This window comes from Triticum dicoccoides, chromosome 7B (assembly GCF_002162155.2).
Source record: "Triticum dicoccoides isolate Atlit2015 ecotype Zavitan chromosome 7B, WEW_v2.0, whole genome shotgun sequence".
NCBI classification, from domain to species: domain Eukaryota; kingdom Viridiplantae; phylum Streptophyta; class Magnoliopsida; order Poales; family Poaceae; genus Triticum; species Triticum dicoccoides.
The window spans coordinates 676,077,591-676,083,198 of record NC_041393.1 but is presented as its reverse complement, the minus strand read 5'-3'; the positions used below and the strand labels follow the sequence as shown (position 1 = coordinate 676,083,198).

Below are 5,608 nucleotides of genomic sequence, written 5' to 3'. Positions count from 1 at the left end.
GGGCACTAGGTCAGTTTCATAAAAATCATATAAAAGTACACCAAAATCATATAAAATTGTTGTAAACATGATACGAATACTTCATAAATTATAGATATATTAGAGACGTATGAGGGCCGGGGAGGAGGGGGGCAGAGGTGGGCGTGTGCGACAGAGCAATAAAAAATTTACTCGAGCCCGTTTCGGTGGAGTATATTTACTCCTTCGGTTCGGGTCGGAGTAAAATTTATCCTGGCATCCCAGTGTGCATGAAGATTTTGAGAAAAGGGGGGGAGGGGGGAGGGGGGGGGGTCTGTGGTGCGAAAGATTCATGGAGATATTCTTTGATAAGTTGTATGATCATAAGGTGGGTATGGGGCTCGGGGATGAACTCGTCGCTGAGCATCTAAGCGAGAGCTCAGAGCTACCAGTGAAGCAATGACCATTTCTCTCATGAACCCTATGAAGCACGAGGAGTTCACATAGGCAACAATGCTGATGGCTATGCGGTAGTTTTATTATAATATTGATGGTAAGTCTGCATGCTTTGGTTAATTAAGTCGGGCCAAGAAATATTAGTTTTTCCAAGGCCTGTTTTTTCTAGAGGCAAAATTCACTGGTAGAAAAAGAGGCTTCCGTCCAGCCCCATTAGTCGCGAAACTATAGGAACCGCGACTAATGAAGTCTTTAGTCACGGTTCGGCAGACGAACCGCGACCAAAGGCTTGGGCCAGGGCGCTCGGTGGCCAGCTGGTGCACGTGAGGGGCTTTAGTCGCGGTTGGCCAGGCCAACCACGACTAAAGGTGCCCAAAGGCCTTTAGTCACGGTTGGCCTGGCCAACCGCGACTAAAGCTCCTCCCCTATACATACCAGTTCAGCGCACTCACTTAGCCATTTGGTGCCACTTCTCTTCACAAGGGGGTGTAGGTTTGCTTTTGGTTCCTCTTATGCACACAAGGTGTTTGATGAAATGCCCAACAGCGTGAAACAAACATGATATGAAGTGTTGGAGCCACACTTGAGGTTCCTCCTCGATCGCGGTTAGCAACTTGAACCTTTCATGCATGTGTGTCATTGATAAAATATGCATGTGTGTTGTTCATTGTTTAATTTCTATTGTTTATAGCTAGTTACTTTAACAAATGCATGATGGTTAATTATATATTTTATATTATAATAATGCAGATGAATCGGCAATGGATGTACGGTAACCGACTCTCCCGCGAGTTCACTACGGGTTTGAAAGATTTCCTCGTAGTGGCTAATGCGAACAAGCAGAAGGGTTTTGTTATCTGTCCATGTGTTGACTATAAGAATCAGAAGGGTTACTCTTCCTCAAGAGAAGTTCACCTGCACCTGCTTCGGCACGGTTTCATGCCAAGCTATAATTGTTGGACCAAGCATGGAGAAAGAGGGGTTATAATGGAAGAAGATGAAGAAGGGGATGATTTCATCGATGAAAGCTATCTTGCTCATTTCGGTGATACTTTCATGGAGGATGCTGAAGGTGAAGGGGAAGGTGAAGGGGAAGGTGAAGGGGAAGGTGAAGGTGAAGGTGAAGAAGAGGCACGTGATGAGACCGTTGATGATCTTGGTCGGACCATTGCTGATGCACGGAGACGCTGCGAAACTGAAAAGGAGAGGGAGAATTTGGATCGCATGTTAGAGGATCACAGAAAGTCGTTGTACCCCGGATGCGATGATGGTCTAAAAAAGCTGGGCTGCACACTGGATTTGCTGAAATGGAAGGCACAGGCAGGTGTAGCTGACTCGGCATTTGAAAACTTGCTGAAAATGTTGAAGAATATGTTTCCAAAGAATAACGAGTTGCCCGCCAGTACGTACGAAGCAAAGAAGGTTGTCTGCCCTCTAGGTTTAGAGGTTCTGAAGATACATGCATGCATCAACGACTGCATCCTCTACCGCGGTGAATACGAGAATTTGAATGAATGCCCGGTATGCACTGCATTGCGTTATAAGATCAGAGGCGATGACCCTGGTGACGATGTTGAGGGCGAGAAACCCAGGAAGAGGGTTCCCGCCAAGGTGATGTGGTATGCTCCTATAATACCACGGTTGAAACGTCTGTTCAGGAACAAAGAGCATGCCAAGTTGTTGCGATGGCACAAAGAGGACCGTAAGTCGGACGGGGAGTTGAGACACACCGTAGATGGAACGCAATGGAGAAAGATCGACAGAGAGTTCAAAGATTTTGCAGCTGACGCAAGGAACATAAGATTTGGTCTAAGTACAGATGGCATGAATCCTTTTGGCGAGCAGAGCTCCAGCCATAGCACCTGGCCCGTGACTCTATGCATCTACAACCTTCCTCCTTGGTTGTGCATGAAGCGGAAGTTCATTATGATGCCAGTGCTCATCCAAGGTCCGAAGCAACCCGGCAACGACATCGATGTGTACCTAAGGCCATTAGTTGATGAACTTTTACAGCTGTGGGGCAGACCTGGTGTCCGTGTGTGGGATGAGCACAAAAAAGAGGAATTTAACCTATGAGCGTTGCTTTTCGTAACCATCAACGATTGGCCTGCTCTTAGTAACCTTTCGGGACTGTCAAATAAGGGATACAATGCATGCACGCACTGCTTACATGAGACTGAAAGTGTACATTTGCCAAATTGTAAGAAGAACGTGTACCTTGGGCATCGTCGATTTCTTCCGAAAATTCATCCAGTAAGAAAGAAAGGCAAGCATTACAACGGCAAGGCAGATCACCGGTCGAAGCCTGCGGAACGCACTGGTGCTGAGGTATTTGATATGGTCAAGGATTTGAAAGTCATCTTTGGAAAGGGTCCTGGCGGACAATCAGTTCCGAAGGGAGCTGACGGGCACGCAGCCATGTGGAAGAAGAAATCTATATTCTGGGAGCTAGAATATTGGAAAGTCCTAGATGTCCGCTCTGCAATCGACGTGATGCACGTTACGAAGAATATTTGCGTGAACCTCCTAAGCTTCTTGGGCGTGTATGGGAAGACAAATGATACAAAGGAAGCACGGCAGGACCAGCAATGTTTGAAAGACCCTGATGACCGGCATCCGGAATGGTTTCAAGGTCGTGCCAGCTACGCTCTGACCAAAGAAGAGAAGGTCATCTTTTTTGAATGCCTGAGCAGTATGAAGGTCCCGTCTGGATTCTCGTCCAATATAAAGGGAATAATAAACATGGCGGAGAAAAAGTTCCAAAACCTGAAGTCTCACGACTGCCACGTGATTATGACGCAATTGCTTCCGATTGCTTTGAGGGGGCTCCTGCCGGAAAATGTTCGAGTAGCCATTGTGAAGCTATGTGCATTCCTCAATGCAATCTCTTAGAAGGTAATCAATCCAGAAGATCTACCACGGTTACAGAACGATGTGATCCAATGTCTTGTCAGTTTCGAGTTGGTGTTCCCGCCATCCTTCTTCAATATTATGACGCACCTCTTGGTTCACCTAGTCGAAGAGATTTTCATTCTCGGTCCTGTATTTCTACACAATATGTTCCCCTTCGAGAGGTTCATGGGAGTATTAAAGAAATATGTTCGTAACCGTGCTAGGCCAGAAGGAAGCATCGCCAAGGGCTATGGAAATGAGGAGGTAATTGAGTTTTGTGTTGACTTTGTTCCTGACCTTAAGCCGATTGGTCTTCCTCGATCGCGGCACGAGGGGAGACTAAGTGGAAAAGGCACGATCGGAAGGAAATCAACGACATGTATGGACGGCCATTCTCTGACTGAAGCACACCACACTGTACTGGCCAATTCCAGCTTGGTGGCTCCGTACTTTGAGAAACACAAGAATATTTTACGCTCGGACAACCCGGGGAAGCCTGAATCCTGGATTAGGAAGGCCCACATGGAGACTTTCGGCAGTTGGTTGAGAAAACATTTAATGAATGACAATGATGTTGTAGATCAGCTGTACATGTTGGCCAAGACACCATCTTCGACTATAACGACTTTCCAAGGGTACGAGATAAATGGAAATACGTTTTACACGATCGCCCAAGATAAAAAGAGCACCAACCAAAACAGTGGTGTCCGCTTTGATGCAGCAACCGAGAATGGGCAAAAGGTCACATATTATGGTTACATAGAGGAGATATGGGAACTTGACTATGGACCCTCCTTTAAGGTCCCTTTGTTCCGGTGCAAATGGTTCAAGCTAACAGGAGGTGGGGTAAAGGTGGACCAGCAATACGGAATGACAATGGTGGATTTCAACAATCTTGGTTACCTTGACGAACCATTCGTCCTAGCGAAAGATGTCGCTCAGGTTTTCTATGTGAAGGACATGAGTAGCAAACCGAGGAAACGGAAAGATAAGAAAACGATCAGTACATCATGCGATGATCCAAAGCGCCACATTGTTCTTTCAGGGAAAAGAAACATCGTGGGAGTGGAGGACAAGACAGACATGTCAGAAGATTATAATATGTTTGCTGAAATTCCGCCCTTCAAAGTGAACACCGACCCAAGCATTAAGTTAAATGATGAGGATGCTCCATGGATACGGCACAATCGCAAGCAAGCAGGGACACAAGGGAAGAAATGATGTGTAATAATTTATTGTACCAAACTTTGTTGAATGGATCATGTGAATTATATTACCCGTGATGTGTTTGGTGTCCATTTTCGAATGATTCGAGATACCACTGATGATACATGAAATTTGGAGTGATTTAGTCATACTCCTGCCTAGGCGTATAATATGCATACTCGTAGTCTTCATAGCCGCCGCCGTTGTACTCGTAGTCGTCGCCTTCTAAGTTGCCGCCGTCGTCGTCGCTGCTGTCGTCGCTGTCGTACTCCTGCCTAGGCGTATAAAATTTTGAATTGAATTAGTTTTATTTTTCTGAATTTTTTGATATATTATTTGTATTTTTAACATTTTGAATTGAATTAGTTTTATTTTTCTTAATTTTTTGATATATTATTTGTATTTTTAGAATTTTGAATTGAATTAGTTTTATTTTTCTGAATTTTTTGATATAATATTTGTGTTTTTAACATATTGAATTGAATTAGTTTTATTTTTCTGAATTTTTTGATATATTATTTGTATTTTTAACATTTTAAATTGAATTAGTTTTATTTTTCTTAATTTTTTGATATATTATTTGTATTTTTAGAATTTTGAATTGAATTAGTTTTATTTTTCTGAATTTTTTGATATAATATTTGTGTTTTTAACATATTGAATTGAATTAGTTTTATTTTTCTGAATTTTTTAACATATTATTTGTATTTTTAAGATTTTGAAAAAGAAAAAGTATTTTAAAAATACCTTTAGTCGCGGTTGGCCTGCCCAACCGCGACTAAAGGTCATTGCGCGCGGGAACGAAAAACCCGCCAAAAAAGCCCTTTAGTCGCGGGTCGCCTCCCCAACCGCGACTAAAGGTTACCCTTTAGTCGCGGGTCGCCTCCCCAACCGCGACTAAAGGTTGCCCTTTAGTCGCGGGTCGCCTCCCCAACCGCGACTAAAGGGGGGGGGGCTATAAATACAAGGGCCCGACCCGTCGCGGGCATTTCTCGTCTTCTCTGCCGCGCCGAAGGCCTGCCGCCGTCGCCCTCGCCCTCGACGCCGCCCGCCGTCGCCCTCGCCCTCGACGCCGCCCGCCGTCGCCCTCGCCCTC

At 44.7% G+C, this 5,608-nt stretch overlaps 1 pseudogene; it reads left to right on the top strand.

Annotated features, from left to right (window-relative positions):
- Positions 1 to 1,179: 1,179 nt before the first annotated feature.
- Positions 1,180 to 4,482, top strand: LOC119341523 (annotated as a pseudogene).
- The last annotated feature ends 1,126 nt before the right edge of the window (positions 4,483 to 5,608 follow it).